We start from the raw sequence: 18714 nt of genomic DNA on the forward strand, positions 1-18714 counted from the left end.
CATGTTTGTAACTGCCATTCTCCAGTCCTGACAACATTTTTGTAAATCCTCCCTTGGCATTACCACGTTCTTCCTCTCGTATGGTGATAAGAACTGCCTTCAGTTATAGCTTAACAAGTGTTTTATACAGTTCCAGCATAACTTTCCTGCTCTCGCCCTCTGTGCCTTGGCCAATAGAGGCAAGTATCACATAAGCCTTCTGAACCACCCGACCTACCACCTTAAGGGATCTTGTCAGTGGGCTCCTTTTCCTCAATACCCAAGTGGCCTGTTATTTATTTCATATTACCTTGCTTGTCAAGATGTTGGATGGGATAAAACTCTCCCAAAAGCAATAACTCATACTTATCTGGATTTAATTCCATTTGGCACTTCTCTGGATTGAATTCCATTTGCCACTTTGGCTAGCCAATCCACTCCAACCATGGGAATAAACAAATACTTTGACAAATACAGGGACCACAAGAAATTTGCCAATGATGCAAAAATTGGCAGTAAGGTCGGAAGTGAGAAAGAATGTATGATGGGAAGTACTTTCTTCTTCACTTTCAACTGCCAGTTTGGGTGTCATTGGCAAACTTATTGTGACCCCTATATTCAAGTCAAATTATTTATGTATCCCATGAATAGCAGGGTATTTAATACTAATCCCTGTGGAACTCCACTGACGAATCCACCAGTCACTAGAATTCCTTTCAACAGCTTTTTGCTTTCTGCCAAGGTGCCCATTTTTAATCCAACTTGCCACTTTCTTGATCAATCTGCCATGATATTTTATCAAAAACCTTGCAAAAATCCATGAATACTGCATGAAATACTGTATCTCCTTTGCAAGAGGAGACAACAGAGTCTGAGAAAGGAAAAACCATTAACTAATTTAAACTCAAGGAAAAGAACTTCAAATCTCCAGCACTGAGGAATCATAAACCAATGAATTGACAGGGCTGAATGAAATGCAAGAACTTGGTGCAAGATTGGAAAGAAGCCAATTCTTTTAAGGAATACCTCCTTAAAAATTCCAGTTAAGTTCTTCAGACACAACCATCTCTGCTGACTGTCTTTGATTAACCTGTCTCTTTCTAAATGCTGATTTACACAATCTGAGAATTTTTTCCAAAATTTTACAAACACTATTACACTGACTGGCATAGTTACTTGGCCTGGTGCTTTTGCCCTTTTCAAATGGGAGCACATGAGCATCCTTCCAATCCTCTACCTATTGCCAAAAAGCATTGGAAATTCTGGTTGCAAGCCAGTGCTATTGCCTCTCTTGCTTCCTTGAAGATCCTGGGAAACACTTTATCGAGGTTGCTGATTTATTGGAAATGATACAGAAAGAATCCTCTCAATATGTCCACTCTTTGCTTATCATTTAGAATATTTCATTCTTCCTCCTCAATGTCAATACTTATGTCAACCCTCTTCTATGAAAACAGGTGCTAAGTACTCATTAATAACTTTAAATGTGCCTTCAGTCTCCAGATTCAGGCTACCAATTTAATCTTTCCTTTCTAATCCTTCCATTCAGATGTTTATGGAGTATCTAATAGTATTCCTTGATTTTACCTGCCAATAGTTTTTCATGATACTGTCTTCCTAATTTCCTTATCAATTTCAGCTCCGCACCTCCCATACTTATTCTGGCTTTGTGTGGTTCAGAGCTCTTGGTACCTGTCAAGATCTTTTATTTTTGTCCTACCATGTTTCCTTCAACATCCACTGGAGTCTAGAATCCAAAGCTCTACCTTTTTATTTTAGCAAGTAGACATCTCCTCATTGAATGCCTCCCATGGCTCTGATTTACTTACTTACTATGACACAAAGAGGCCATTCAGCCCATCGGGTCTATGCCAGTTCCAGCAGAACAATCTCATTTCTCCCATTCCCCCCCTCATTTCCCTGCAACTTAGTTTCTCTCACATGCCAATCCAGTCTGCTGAGATACCACTGCTACTTATCCACACAAGGCGTAATTTACCATAGCCAATTACCCTCCCAGAAGTCTTTGTGAAGTGGGAGGTGACCAGGCCAACGGGGGGAAACCCATGTATGCAAATTCCAAAGACATCACCCTCAGTGAGGATTGAATCTAGCTCACTGGAGCTGCGAGGCAGCAGCATAGTTAGTGTCACTGTGCCACCCTGTGAATAGTTTACCTCCACGTCGCTGTTTCCAGTATCAGAATTTGCCACATCTCAGTTGTGTAAAATTAGTTGTGCCCTAATTGAGAACCTTTCATCCAAGTCTTTCTTTTATCAATTCCATAGCTGTACTAAATCTACATTAGTCATGATTACTTCCCTTTTTTCACTCTCCCAGTGCCACTTCTTCCATTTACACAGTTTAATTCTCAAAGTCTCATACCTCATACCAACTATCTTATTGGGTTTGTGCCATACTGAGTAAGACAGAGTTCACTTGAATTCATTTCCAGAATTCTGCTCCTTCTCAACATTTTATTCTGCTAGTTAGTTAATCCTAGATTACCTTGATTGTTTTTAGCACTTTTAGAAATGTGTTTATGTAATTGTTCTTCTACCTCTCTGACTGTTATCAAGATGATGTCTGTCCCATTTTTCTTTTTCAATTCAACCCATATGGCCTCAGTCGTTACCTAGTATAGTTTGCCTCATTGCAGCAGCACTTTTCTTTCCTAACAATATTGCTCTGCCATCTCTGGTTTAACCCCCTTTTCTACTTCATCCAAAAACCCTGTAACTAGGAGTGTTCAGATCTCACTTCTGGACATCTTTAAGTTCTGCTTTATAATTCTGCCATTTTCAAGATGGTCACAGAGAGGGATAAGGAGGGTTGGCAAGTTAAGGTCCAAATTTTAATAACACCGGACCTGGTGAAAGTAGGTTGGGAGTAGATGCTTGCCGGTTAAACAACATCCAACAGGTGGGAATCTTTAAAAAGGGAGAAAGTGAGAGTTCAGGGCCAACATGTTCCCACAAGGGTGCAAGACAAGGCTAGCAAAATTAGGGAACCCTGGATGACAATAGATATTGAGGGCTTGATGGAAGGAAAAAGGAAACATATTACAGCTGAAAACAGGAATACTCCTTGAGGAATATTGAAAGTGTAGGAGAGTACCTTAGAAAGAAAAAGGGGTCATGAAATGCCATTGGCAGATGAGATTAATTAGAATCCCAAGGTACAGTAAAACTTAAAAAATCTGACATACTCAGGACTTTGGTGGTGCCAGATTAGCAATTTTTCTGGACTACTGGATGTTATCAATACCCAACATATTTTTAATTTGATTTTCTTAGATATTACACAGTATTATTCTAAAATTTCACAATGAACCAGGTTAGCTTAAAGGGAGAACAGCATATAAGATTCTGGTTCATTCCAAGAGAGCACAGGAACTGAAGCTCTTGTGAGTTGAAAAGGAGCTTGGGGGTCCTGCCCTCTTTTGGAAAAATATTGGAAAGACATTTTTAATATTATTTCAACTGCATTGAATATTGATTTACAACCTCACCCTATCACTGCAATTTTTGGGCTACCAAGGATGGAATCTGGCCACTTATCTGCTTCTGCCTGCCATATGATTGCCTTTGTCACATTTATGGCCAAGCGATCCATTTTGTTTAACTGGAAGGATCCAATACTTCCTACTACTTTTCAATGGTTTTCTCAAACCATATCATGTTTAAACTTAGAAAAAATTAGGAGTGGCACTGTTGATTCTTTGCTTAAATTTGAGGAAGTTTGGAGTCCATTTATTCAATATTTTCATATGATATCGATCCCTTTTCAATAGCCTTTGAATTTAGAGGAGCGGAGTTGACGACATAATAATGCTCTTTTTTCATTGAGAAATATCAGTCCAGTGTTTCTTCTTTTGAAATTTTTTTTTTAGTTTGTTTCGATTTATTACTTATAATTTTTTTTGATTTGGAGGTTCTTTTTTTTATGATACAATAAATCTTTTCCTTTCCCTTGTGATTTTTTTTGTATTATATTTGCTTACTAAGAGACCATGGGGTCTAGAATATATTTTTTATTCTTTATGATTATATATGTCATGATTGTCTTCCCGATCTCTTTGTATCACATGTATAATCATTGATGTTATATATATTAATCTGTATTAATTTGAAAATTAATAAAAATATTGAAAAAGAAAAGGAGCTTGGGAACTGGCCCCAGCAGGGAGTGTGGCAAACATTACTCAGTGAGCCAAATGCTGAACCATCAGGATTTCCAAATGGCTGGATAGCAGATTCTCAATGTTTTACTATATTTGTAAGTACATTAGGAGCAAAAGGATAGCCAGGGAAAGAGAAGGTCCCCTCAGAGACCAAACAGGCAATCTGGACAATGCAGAAAGAGAATGTGGGCAAGGTCCTTAATGGATACTTCTTGTCTGTATTCACTGAGCAGAAGGATATTGGAGAAGGAGAGTTTAAGAAGCAGGCCAATGACGTCCTGCAGCACGTGAATGTTAGGAACATGGAGGTGCTAGATATCTTGGAATGAATAAAGGTGGTGTTATGGACTAGGTTACTATTGGTGAATGTCCCTTTAAGATAGGGCATAGTGTGTGTGTGTGTGTGCGCGCGTGCGGCGTGCTTACGTCAACAAAAGATAAAGGATGTTGTTGAAGAAGTCAGTCAGAGGAGAGAGAGAGAGGGAGAAGAGAGCAAGAGACACCAGCCTGCTAGCTTCTCTGTCGATGGATGAGAAACAATAACTGTGCCTGTCACTACAATCCACGTATGGATTTAAAGAGTAATCCGGTGGAGTCCACTTTGTCGTTAACCTGCGGAGGGAAACAGGTACTTGTGTGGACGGCATCACAGCAGATGCGGTGGAGTGGTCACTGCTGAGTAAATACTGAGGTGTTGTATGGGTTCCGTCGTAGAACATTTGGATTTTGTAATATCTCTATTTTCTCTCTACATCTATGTCTTATCTTCAGACAACGGTGGTTGTTGAAGAGGCCTTTGCTCATGTTTCACCTTATGGCTTTCTGACTGGAACTTTAAGAACCATTCCTAGAGGGACTTGGAGTTTGGGAATTTGCCACACACACACACTACGAGTTTAGTTTTTGGGGTTAATGTTTAAGGTTTAACATTAACATTTTTACTTTTATTTTTCTTATTATCATAAGTAGCTATTAATAAAGTAGTTTTTAACACTGAATCATGACTCAGTGTGTTCTTTTGTTGCTGGTTTGTAACAGTGGACAGATCCCCAAAGCCTGATGAGGTGCATCTTTCTCACTAATTTAATAGAATTTTTTGAAGAAGTAACAATGAGTATTGGTGAGGGGAGTGCTGGAGACATTCTCTGCACAGACTTTAGGGCTTTTGACCAAGTCCCGCATGGTAGGCAGGACTTTGTCAAAAAGTCAGCGCACGTAGGATCCAGGGCAAGCTGGCAAAATGGATCCAAAATTGGGTTGGTGATAGGAGATAGTGGGTGGTGGTGGAGTTCTTTTTTCCCCCAATGTGATAAACCAAAACAGTCAGTGCTGAGACCTTTGTTTGTGATATACAGAAACAACTTGGATGTGAATGTTAGAGATATGATTAAGAAGTTTGCAGATGACACAAAAATTGATAGTGTTGTAAATAACGAGGAATGTTACCTGAGGCTACAGCACAATAGAGATCAGCTGGAAAGTTGGACAGGGCTATGGCTACCATGAAGCAATGCATTTGGGAGGACAAACAAGGGTAGGTCATATACAGTAAATGGCAAGGCTCGAGGGAGGACTGATGAACAAAGGGACATCAGGTACAAGTCTATAAATGCCTGGAAGTGACAGCATGGGTGGAGAGGGCAGTGAAGGCAGCATGAGATGCTTCCCTTCATTGGCCACGGCACAGAATATAAAAGCTTGGAAGTCTCAGCATAACTTCATAAAACATTGGTTAGACCATACTTAGAGCACTGTTCACCATATTGCAGGAAAGATGTAATTACACTGGAGAGAGTATAAATGAGATGCACCAGGATGTTGCTTGGATTGGAGCATTTCTGTTATAAGGAGATTGGATAGGCTTGGTTTGTTTTTCTTGGAGCAGGAGGCTGAGGCATGACCTGATACAAGTATACAACATTATGAGAGGAAGAGATAGTATAAACAGTAAAAATCTTTTTCCCCATGATGAAGGTGTCTAAAACAAATGGGCACAGGTTTAAAACAGAGGTGGCTGATTCAGAGAGTATCCAAGGGAGAACTCTTTTTTCTTCCCAGACAGTCGTCAGAATCTGAAACGTGCTGACTGAGGTGGAGGCAGATACTCTCACATTTAAAAAGTATCTGGACAAGTATTGAATCGCCAAGACTTAGAATGTAACTAAGCACATGTGGGTAATTGTATTACTATAGATGGGTGCAATGGTTGGTGTGAGGTGGTGGACAGAATGGCCTGCTCCTTTGCTGTATGCCTCTTTGACTCAATGTTTCAGTAATCTCAGACTCCCACATCTGTCACCCTAGTTCATCACACTTACTCTGCAGATTTCTTGTACTAACATAAGCATTCGAAAATATTATTTATCCCTCCCCCTCTGCCCCCGCCCCAAACCTTTGTTTCCTCTTCGATCTTAAATTATTCCAGACTGATTTACAAAACCTTCTACATCCAGTTTTGTCCATCTCCCTCCTGGGACTGCAACAAGACTCGTTTCTTCCTGCAAAGTTAATTTAAATTTTCCCCAAAAACACAAGCAATCCTTCCCATAACAACAATTGCCCCAATCAGGTCTGTCCAAATTCCACCTTCTCCTGAATTGTTCCCAGTGCCCCAAGAATTGAAGGATCTCCTTTCTGCACCATTTTTTCATTTGCATTACTCTATTTCAGCACATGACCTCAAGAGTAATCAAGAAAATACTATCTTTGAAGTCCAGCTCTTAAACACATTAGGAGGTTCCTGTGATCTCCCTGCAGGAGCTCATTTCACTTTTCACCCACAGTCTCTGGTCACTAACCTCCCTCCCCAGCTCAGAACGTCTGGCAAGGTCTCCCATGCCCCTCTCAGATGAATCAGGAACCTCTCCCTAGTGAGATAACCAATAGTTGTTCCACAACTATCCATAAAAAACAGGAAGCCCCAAAGTACTTAAGTACTTCTGAGGTGCAGTTCCTAAAGCAGGACCAGGCATTACCTGAGTCCACGATAGTGGCTAGAGTTACACTCCCTCTGGCCTTATCCTGGCACCATTCCCCACCACCCGAGAAAGCTGACAGGTCCTGGGGTTTGCAGAATCTTCCACTCCGAGCAGTGCTCCAACTCTCCACACAACTCCAGCGGCACTGCCCACCCCAACTCTCCGCCCCCCCCCCACCCCCCACCCCAGCGGCACTACCCCACCAACACTCCGCCCCCCCAGCGGCACTACCCCACCAACTCTCCGCCCACCCCCCCAGCGGCACTACCCCACCAACACTCCGCCCCCCCCCAGCGGCACTACCCCACCAACACTCCGCCCCCCAACTCTCCACCCCCCCCCCCAGCGGTGCTGCCACCCAACTCCCCACCCCACACCAGTAGCACTGCCCCCAACTCTCCCCCCAGCACCACTGCCCACCCAACTCTACCCTCCCCCGCAAAACGGCCTCCCCACTACCCCCAAGCAGTGCTGCCCTCCTTCAGTGCTTCTTCCCCCATTTCCCCACTGCCCATCTCGGGCTCGGGCTCTGGCTCTGGCTCCCTTAACAGACAGCACGTCGGAAGCGGCCCGATGCTGACAGCAACACGCCTGTCGGGATATCAGCCCCACCTTCCAACACCAACTCACAGCCACCGCCAGCCGTCCACTACCTCGACCGTTGGAGCTGCTCAGACCCGCCCCCGAATGGCCGGAAGTGTGAGAGGCCGGAGTATTTACTGCAGACTAGAGGGGGAATCAGCTTTCCCTACACTCGCTTCCTGGACCTTAAACCCACCGGTTTCACCACTATCCCCTCCACCGTAATCAAAATATAATATTATTTGTCTATGTGTAATTTATGTCTGCTTTCTCTAGGTTAAACTCTGTTGTATTGCGTTTCCAGGAAAGTTTCCCCCTCCCAATGTGCAAAAATGGCTTCATTCCTTGGTTACCGCTGAGGCCGTTACCCCTGGTAACCGAGGCCGGGCAGACAGGAGCTGTCACTCAAAGCCCTGCCCTCAGAGGACTCCACGGGCGCTGCAGGCAGAGTGGATGAAGAGTGGATGAAAACACAGACATTCAAACAAATTTACTAATTGCCCCTTTAAAAAGTAGGCATTCAAGGTGTTGTACTATGTGTTTAAGGAAATGCACAGTCTTAAAGTCAAACAGCACAGAGATATGCCCTTCAGCACACCAAGTCCACACCTACCATCAAGCATCCATTTAAATTCATCCTCTACTATTCCCATTTTATTCTCCCCACATGCCCCTCAAAACCACCCCCCCCCCGGATTCTGCCACTCACCTATATAATCATTGAATCGTAGAGCACAGAAAGAGGCCCTCGATCCATGATAACCTTTTTGCCCGTTTACACTAAACTCAATTGCCCACATTAGAACTGTATTCTTCTATGCCTTGCCTATTCGTGCCCCTCTAACTGCCCCTTATACATCATAATTGTATCTGATTTCACCACCTCCTCTGCCTGTGCATTCCAGATATAAACCACTCTCTGTAAAAAAAATTACCCCAAGATCCCCTTTAAATTTCCTACCTCCAGCTGATCAGAGTTCAGGATAGGCATGTTCCGGTAAGAAGTTAGAACAAGGGTGGTAGGGGAACTTTGGATGGCCCGAGAGGTCCAAAATTTAGTCAGAAAGAAAAGGAAACCATATATAAGGTTTAGGAAGCTAAAATCAGATTGGGCCCTTGTAGAATATAAAAACAGCAGGGAAGTGCTCAAGCAGGCGATTAGGAAGGCCAAAAGGGGCTGTTAAATGTTCTTGGTGAATAGGACCAAGGATAATCCCAAGGCATTTTATACTTATATTAAGAAAAAGAGGATAACTAAGGAGAGGGTAGGTCCACTTAAGGATAAAGGAAGGAACTTGCAGTCAGAGTCACAACATGTGGCCAAGGTACTAAATGAGTACTTTGTGTCGGTATTTATCGAGGAGAAGGATTTGGAGGATGGTGAAGGCAGAATGGGGCATGCTAATGTGCTGGGACATTTTGAGATTAAGGAGGAGGTAGTGCTGGGTCTTCTGAAAAGTGTTAAATTGGATAAGTCTCAGGGGCCTCGTAGAATATATCCCAGAATACTGAAAGAAAAAAGTGAGGAGATTGCTGGTGCTTTTAACAAAGATCTTTGTGTCCTCACTAGCAATGAGCAAGGTTCCAGAGGACTTGAGAGCAGCAAATGTGGTGTCTTTGTTCAAGAAGGGAAATGGGGATAATCCAGGTAACTATTGGTCAGTGAGCCTCACATCAGTGTTGGGGAAGCTATTGGAGAACATACTGAGGGATGGATTTATTTGGAAAGGCATGTGCCGCTTAGGGACAGTCGATATGGCTTTGTGCTGGGCAAGTCACACCTTACAAACTTGATCAAGTTTTTTGAGAAGGTGACAAAGGAGCTTAATGAGGGTAAGGCAATGGACATTATCTACATGGACTTAAGTAAGGCATTTGAGGAAGTCCCTTGTGGTAGGTTGATTAAAAAAAAGATGCATGGAATCCAGGGTGAATTGCAAGTTTGGATTCAGAACTGGCTTGCCCATAGAAGACAGAGAGTAGGGGTGGAAGGCTGTTATTCTGCCTAGAGGTCCGTGACTAGTGATGTTTCACAAGGATCAGTGCTGGGACCTCCATTGTTTGTGATATATAGCAATGATTTGGATGAAAAGGTAGATGGCTGGATTATCAAGTTTTCAGATGACACCAAGATTGGTGGAGCTGTGGACAGTGTAAAGGACTATCAAAGAATACAGTGGGATATAGATCAGTTGGAGTTTAATCCAGGCAAATGTGTGGTGTTGCATTTTGGGAGGTCAAGTGAAAGGAGAAAATATACAGTTAACTGGAGGCCCCGAAATAGCATTGAGGTACAGAGGGAACTTGGGGTCCAGGTCCATAGTTCACTGAAAGTGGCTATGCAAGTGGATAAAGTGGTAAAGAATACTTGCCTTCATTAGTAGGATTGTTGAGTTTCAGAGTAAGGAAGTCAGCTCATGCTGCAGCTATACAAAACTTTAGTCAGACCACACTTGGAGTACTGGGTGCAGTTCTGATCACCCTATTAAAGGAAGGATGTGGAGACTGTGGAGAGGGTGCAGAAGAGGTTTACCAGGATGTTGCCTGGATTAGAGGGTATGAGCTATAAGGCAAGGTTGGATAAACTTGGGTTGTTCTCCTTAGAGCATCGGAGGCTGAGGGGAGATCTGATAGAGGTTTTTAAAATTATGTGAGGCATAGATAGGGTAGACAGTCAGAATCTTTTCCTCAGGGTAGAAATGTCAGACACCAGAGGACATGCTTTTAAGGTTAGAGCAGGGAAGTATTTTACGCAGAGAGTGACAGGCATCGAAACACACAGTGAAATGCATCTTTTTGCATGGAGTGTTCTGGGGGCAGCCCGCAAGTGTCACCATGCTTCCAGCGCCAACATAGCATGCCCACAACTTCCTAACCTGTACGTCTTTGTATGTGGGAGGAAACCGGAGCACCTGGAGGAAACCCACGCAGACATGGGGAGAACATACAAACTGCTTACAGACAGTGGCCGGAATTGAACCTGGGTCACTGGTCATTAAGCTAACTGCAACACTACTGTGCCTGCCTTGATACCCCTATCATGGGAAAAAGACTTTTTCCACACTAGCGGCAATTTAGAGTGTCCAGTTAACATACCAACCTGCACGTGTTTGGGATGTGGGAGGAAACCAGAGCACCCAGAGGTAACCCGTGCATTCATAGGGTGAACATGCAAACTCCACACAGGCAGCACCCGAGGTCAGGATTGAATCTCTGTTGGGCTCTAGCAATCTCGTCCCTTGCCTCCCAGCCTGGGACACATAAGATCTGAGGGATTTATCCACTTTTATATCTGCTAAGACATCCAATATCTCCTTTTTAGTGATAATATGCTCTAAAATACAGTATCCTCATCTTCTTCCCCAAAATCTCCAATGACAACATCTTTCTCCTCAGTGAATCTGGAAGAAATATATTCATTTAAGACCTTACCCGCTTCCTGTGGCTTAATGCACAATTGACCTTTAGGTCTCTAATGGGCCCCATTCAGTCTCTGACTTGCTCTTAACATATATAAAAATATGTCTTTGGGTTTTATTTAATTTTATCTGCTCATGATATTTCATTGCCCCTCTTTGTCCTTGTAATTTCTTTAAGCATCCTTCTACGCTCTACACTCAGCACTAGAGGTGGTTATTTGAGCCTTTATGCCTCTAATAGTGAGAGTCATAGAGTCATGGAGAGAAATGGCACAGAAACAGTCCCTTCGGCCCACCGAGTCTGTGCCGACAATCAACCACCCATTTATGCTAATTTGACACACATACCTTTTTTTTAATCTCCCCACATCCTCATCAACTCTCCCCAGATTCTACCACTCACTTACATACAAGGGTAATTGACAGTGGCAATTAATCTCCCCAACCCACACATCGTTGGGATGTGGGGGGAAACCGGAGCACCCAGGAGAAACCCATGCAATCACAGGGAGAACATGCAAACTGCACATAAAGAGCACCCAAGGTTAAGAGTGAAACCCAGATCTCGGGCGTTGTGAGGCAGTGGCTCTACTCCTGCTCCTGAAGGGTGTCCTCCATTTCTCCATATGCTTCATTGTTTACCCTAATCAAACTCTCAATGTCCCTTAACATCCAGGGTTCCCTGGAATTTGCCATTCTGTCCTTTCACCCTGAAGGGAACAACATTGGACCTGAACTCTCACTATATCTTTGAAAGCCAACCACTTGTCAGATGTAGATTTAGGTGCTAGTAGCTGCTCCTGGTCTACATTTGCCAAGTCCTATCTAATGATGTGAAATCAGCCTTTCCCCAACTCAGAACCTTAATTTCCTTACCAGCCTCATCCCTTTCCACAATTACTTTGCAACTTACAAAGTTATGGTCACCATCTCCAAAGTGCTCACTCACTGACACATCAACTACTTGCCTGACTTCATTACAGAAGCCTAAGGTCCCACACTACAAGGTTCAAGAACTGCTACTTCCCTTCAACCATTCAGTTCTTGAACCAACCAGCAAAACCTTAATCACTACAGTTTAGCAACACTATGACCACTTTGATCACTTTGCACTAAAATGGACTTTGTTTTTGTTCTAATTGTGTTCTTTCTTCTAAAAATTGTGTATAATTTATGTTTTTCTTGAATGCTGCTTATCTAATTCTATGTATCTGTGATACTGCTGCAAGTTAGGTTTTCATTACACCTGTGCATACATGTAATTGTGCATATGACAAGAAACTCTACTTTGACTTTAGGATTCAGGCTCGCACTGCCCCATCCCTCGTGGGACTATCAATGTATAGGCACAAGAAGCTCTGCTGAATCCATTTTAGAAATTCCACCCCATCTAAACCTTTTACACTATGATCCCAGTTAACAATGGGAAAGTTTCATTTCCCTACTAGTTATAATCCGATTGCTCTTACACCTCACTGTGCTTTGCTTAAGTGTCTGCTTTCTCTACCTCCTGCTGCCTGCAGTATAATCCCAACCAATATTTTCCGCCCTCTTATTTCTAATCCCCACTTATAGGTCCTCATATAAAGAGTTCTCTCAGATATCCTCCCTCATTACTGCAGTGATGGTCTCTTTGTCAAAGTTGAATTCATTGTCACATGCACAAGTACATGTATGCCACTTGTGCATATGCCAATGAACTCAATCATGTCTCTGCGATAGCTACAATTTTATAACCCCATGTGTTAATCAGCACTCTAAATTCATCCACTTTACCAGTCAAACCAGCCTTGCCAGCATTTAAATAGATGCAATTTAGCATACCCATTCTGTCACAGTGCCTATTCTGCGCAAGGAGTTTTTGGAGCTAATCTTTATCCTGAAGTTGTCAACTTACCTACGTTATTTCAATGTGCCGGAGGCTGATCACCTTGGAGACCTGCTACAAGACTCACACCATCTACCCCAGATTTTCACAGTAACAAGAACTCACTGGACATTGCTGGAACCACACTTTCCAAGGATTAGGATTACATAAGGAGAAAGGTGGTTTACATGAAATGTCCCCACAAGAAGAGGCTGTTATTCCCATTCGATCTTCCTTCCTCTTTTCCACTAAATCTATCCTCTTCTCCCTCATATGCGTGTGCAGCCTTCCCTTTAAATCATCTGTGCTATTGTTGCACTACATCCAACATTGTCACCACACTTCAAGTAAAGAAGTTCCTTCTGAATCCTTTCTTGGACTTCTAGGTGACAAGCTTATAATGATGACCTCTTGTTCTGCTCTTCCCCTCAAAAATAAAAGATTGTCAAAATCTTTCATCATTTTAGAGACATATCACAGGTCACCCCTCAGTCTTCTCAAGAGAAAAGAATCAATCATATATGCTTAAAAGAGTTGTTGACAAAAGAAACAGCATGATTCATGGGAAATTAAAAAAGACTGCAGATGTTAGAAAACCTGAAATAAAAAACAGAAAATGCTGGAAACACTTCGCAAGTCAGACAGCATCTGTGGGAAGAGAAACAGAGTTAAGTTTCAGGTCAAATACCCTTTATCAAGACTGCAAAAAAGAGAAAATAATTTAGTTTTAAGATGCAGTGAGGGTGGGGGAGAATGGCATTAAACAAAAGGAATATCACTGGTTGGGCAAAATTGCCGCATGAATAAGCTGCAATGATGTGATCTAGTTGATAAGTTAATGAGGGCAGTCAGAGGAAGAGAACGTGAACAAAGGGACATAGAAGCTGTGAAATGAGGGTATGTGTTGGCATATGACATGATAACCTCCTCTTGTTTAATTGTGATTTTGAGTTTGTTCTGAATGCCCCCCAAAAATGCATTTGATCTTTGGTTGATGGCAATGTCATTTTAATCAACCCTAAAATTGTCCTCTCCCAATACTGGCCTCTTTCACAACCCCGGTTTTCATTGCTCCACCTCTCCACTTCTCTTTCCTCCTTTTAGATAGTCATTAAAACCTCTCTCTCTGATCGTTTTTGGTCATCTGCCTTAATCCTACATGTAAGTCAGAATCAAATTTTGTCTGATAAAGCTCCTGAAAGGTCCTTGGATAGTGTTGTTACATTGAGGGTTATATATGAAAACAAATTTTTCTGGTTGTTGTAATTGGCAATTTAAAAAAGATGATGGAGGTGAATGTAAGTATGTTACCTGTTTTATTTAAAGTTTGTTTTGTTGTTTGGTACCTAACATAAAAAGCTCTTTCAATTTGTTTGCTGATTGATTCCAAAGATAAAGAGGAGAAAGCAGCCTTTCAAAGAAAAATAGTGGACAAAGTTGCTCTCTTTTACAACCAATAAGGAGCCCAATCATGGAAAAGAAAACATTAAACAATTGAAATACTGTTTCAGCTGTTCACTCTTCAGTCCAGTCTCTGCAGTAATCATCTCTAAGAAAAGGCATCTTTGCTCTTGGTTCTTCATGATCATGCAATTCAACGTACAGGCAGCACAGTGGCACAGCTGGTAGACCCGCTGCCTCACTGAGCCAGAGATCTGGGTTCAATACTGATCTCGGTTGCTGTTTGTGTGGGGATTGCACGTTTTCCCCTGTGTGTTCCAGTTTCCTCCACATCCCAAAGACGTGTTAATTGATCACCGTAAAATGTCCCGTCTCTTGGTGAGCGGCATGGTAGCGTAGCGGTTAGCGCGACGCTATTAAGCACCAGCAATCAGGGTTCGATTCCCGCCGCTGTCTGTAAGGAGTTTGTACATTCTTCCGTGTCTGCGTGAGTTTCCTCCGGGTGCACCAGTTTCCTCCCACATTCCAAAGACGTACAGGTAGGTTAATTTGGGTTTAAAATGGGCGGCGCGGACTCGTTGGGCCGGAAGGGTCTGTTACCACGCTGTAAATAAAATTTTTTTAAAAAATTTAAAAAAATCTGGAGGGGGGGAAGTTGATGAGAATATGGGAAGAATAAAGTGGAATTAGTATAAGATTAGGGTAAAAATGGATAGTTGATGGTTGGTGTGGACTTTGTGGGCCAAGGGCCTGTTTCCATTCTGTATGATTCTATGATTCAAAAAATGTCTTTTTTTATTTAAATATGGTGAGCAATAAAGTATTAACAAACATTTGAAATTAATTAGTAAACTCAAAGGAAGTGCTAAAAATAAAACAGAAAATGTTGGACACACTCAGCAGGCTAGACAGCATCTGTGAAGAGAGAAACAGAGTTAACATTTCAGGTTGATGACCCCTCATCAGAAGTCAGAAAAGTAAAGGATAAATATGTTTTAAGTTGGAGAGAAAAGGAGGAGGGGCAGCGAGAAGGAAATGAGGAGGTCTGTAGTGAGATGGAGGGTGGGATAATTGATTAAAGAAACTGATGATGGAGCCATTGAATCTCTCTGGCCACCCTATCCCAGACCTGTCCTTTTGTTCTCTCTGCCTCTCTCCTTTTCCCTGCAACCTTAAATTTATTTTAATCTGTAACTTTAGTTGAGTTCTGATGACAGATTATTGACCTGGAATATTGACTCCATTTCTCCTCCCACATGTGCTGCTGACCTGCTACACATTTTCAGCTTTTTCTATGATATTTCAGATTTCCAGTATCTGCAGATTTTTGCTTGTTGATATCCATGCACAATTGCTTCTGATATTCCTTGACAATTTACAAACCAAAATCCTGTCATCGGACCATCCAAAATCTAATTGCTTGGGCAGTGATAAAACATTGTTACATTTTTTTGTGAAGCATCTTTTAGATTAATCCACAGACTAATAGATTTCAAAATTTAAACAGTGTTACTCTTTTTGTCCTAATGTTTATTTAGAATAATTTATGTAAATAGTTATATCAAAAATTGAACACAGAAACAGGCCATTCATCTCACCGAGCACAAGCTGGCACTAATGCTCAACACAAACCTCCTCCCATCCTCCCTCCCCTATCTCCACGAAAGAAGAATCTTCCATGGTCACTTTCATTTCTGTCTCCTGTGCCACTGAAATGCATTTAGACAATTCATCTCATTTGTCCCTCCAAGAGCAATCTCACAACCCTGTCGGTAAAGAAGACTCAGCTAAATTTTTGGTGCCTCTTGTAAATTGGGAGTAACAACTTTACATGAGTCTCCTGGGGCAACACTCCCTCTGTGCCTACTCTGTCAATACCTAATCAATTTTTAATACCTCCATTAGGTCACCTTGCAGTGTTGTCTTTTCCAGTGAAATAAAGGAAATCCAGCTTGTTCACCTTTTTCCAGTACATTTTATGTGTTGCAACGTAAAGACAGCATCAGAACAAACCCAAGGACTATGCTTGTTAAATGTGGAGTTCTTTGTTTCAAATGAATACTAGGATTTCATGTCTCTCATTGAATGTCCTACAGCATTTTACAATCAATGAAATGTTTTTGAAGTGTGGTCACCATCATAGTGCCGGAGATATGATGTCAAAAAGGAGAAATTCCCAGCTTGATTCCCCCTCATAATAATGAGTCACCATTTCCTACTTCTGACGGTGCTGCAAAGGTTAACGTCTATTACGGGAATTTTAATTTAGTGTGTTTTGAATGGTAACACATTTCTAAAATATTCTGCAACACTAAACATTTTGAAAATACTGCAAAAATTACAGGGGATTTTCCTTAATGAGTTTCACAACAAGTAATATTTTCTAGATTACAGCAAGTTCTTCCTTACACCCAGTATTGTAGTATGAATAAAAGTTTGGAGGAAATACTGTTGGGAGCCATTTAACAATTGTTCAATAGGAAGTTCTCTCCTCCAGTGCTACAGCAATTTCATGTCCTGAACACCAGACAGATTAAATTACACATTCCTCTGTGACCCATGATATCCTTAGTATACAATAAACATGAGGCAGACTCAATTATATTCACACTGATATGATTCACAGCAGAAAATCCACACCAGAGGCAAAGTAGAGAAATACCAAGATAATAAGAGTGATAAATAGAAAGACCACAATGGCCCAGCACCCTGGTTCTTTTGTGTGTTGCATTAGCAATGTATTCTGAACTCAAAACTTCCTCAGAGTAATAGAGTTCCTTTAGTCCACTGAGATCTCACTAACCATCAAACATCCATTTACACTAATCCTGCACTAGTCTCATTTTATTCTCCCCACATTCTCATCAACTCCCCTTAGATCCTACCACTCACCCTCGGACAACTTACAGTGGCCGATTCACCTACCAACTGCATGTCTTTGGGATGTGGGGTGGCGGGGGAGGGGGATGGACTGTGCAGGGGGAGCATACAAACTCCACACAGATAGCATCAGAGGCCAGGACTGAACACAGGTCACTGGAGCTGTGAGGCAGCAGCTCTAATAGCTGTGCCACTGTGCTGCCCCAGAATAAGACTTATGCTTCTATGGTGCCTTCTGCTTCGTCTTAAAGCAACTTACAACCAATGCAGCACGTCATGAAGTGCACCTGTTGTAATACGGGAAACAAGGAAGCAAGTTTGCACACGGTAATTGTCACACAAATGGCCTTTAAAGATATTGAAAAACAAATAGCTGCAGGCATGGGAAGGAGAGCCCTGTCAATTATCGTGGAGGGAAGCTATGATTTAGGAGAGAGGAAGACATTTCACAAGCACTGGTGTGGAAAGCCTCATCGTCAGAGCAGATATAATGGAGTTGGAAAATCTGGGCGAAAGGAGGAAACTGGCACACCTGGAGCACCCACAACCTAAAGATGTGCTAGTCAGTAGGTTAATGTAGGGAGGAAACAATGGTACAGTGGGTAGTGCTGCTGCTTTCTCGCAGCTCCAGTGACCTGGGTTCAATCTTGACCACGGGTACAGTCTGAGTGGAGCTTGCCCGTTCTCCCTGTCACTGTGTGGATTTCCTCTGGGTGCTCTGGTTTCCTCCCACATCAAAAAGACTTGCGGGTTGGGATGTTACTTGCTGCAGTTGGCAGGAGAGTCGGGGAAGTTGAGCATGTGAGAGCGAATAGGTTACAGGGAGATGAGAATGGGAATTGGATTGATGGGGTTGCTCTGAGGGTCAGCATGATGGGTTGAATGGCCTCCTATGCAGAAGAAATTATGAAGAATTATTAATGAAGTCATTACAGGAAGAAGGGAGGAAGGAAGTACAGTCATGATGTGGATTGTAATACATATTGGCCGCGAACATTCTGCCTGAGAAGAACATTGAAAAAAATCAGGAAAGGGAAGGAGAGAGTCAGGATGAACTACATGGAAGTGAGAGCAGGGTGGAAATTGGCAGCCTTCAAGCTGTATATGAATACTAGCACACCTGGACAATTTTGGTCTCCACCTCAACACAGACACATAACAACAGAGGTGGGTGACTTCAACTTCCCCGACATAGACTGGGAACTCCTTAAGTTCTGGTTTAGATGGGACAGAATTTGTTAGGTGTGTCCAAGGGGGTTTCTTGAAGCAGTATGTTGATAGTCCAACTGGAGGGGAAGCTATACTGGATCATGTACTGGGGAATGAGCCTGGCCAGGTGATTGACCTTTCAGTGGGTGAACACAGCTCCTTAAACTTTAACGTAGCTATGAATAAGGTTAATAGTGGACCTTGCAGGAAAGTATT

The 18714-nt window shown here is 42.3% G+C and overlaps 1 protein-coding gene across 2 annotated transcripts in view; it reads right to left on the reverse strand.

Moving 5' to 3' along the window:
- ulk4 (unc-51 like kinase 4) overlaps window positions 1–7821 on the reverse strand; it is a 527384-nt gene extending 519563 nt beyond the window's left edge. For both annotated transcript variants that reach the window (XM_052015441.1, XM_052015440.1), the window contains exon 1: window positions 7753–7821. The gene's annotated coding sequence lies outside the window, so the exon portion shown is untranslated. The remainder of the gene's footprint in view (window positions 1–7752) is intronic.
- Window positions 7822–18714: the final 10893 nt, after the last annotated feature.

This window comes from Pristis pectinata, chromosome 5 (genome assembly GCF_009764475.1).
Source record: "Pristis pectinata isolate sPriPec2 chromosome 5, sPriPec2.1.pri, whole genome shotgun sequence".
Lineage (NCBI taxonomy): Eukaryota > Metazoa > Chordata > Chondrichthyes > Rhinopristiformes > Pristidae > Pristis > Pristis pectinata.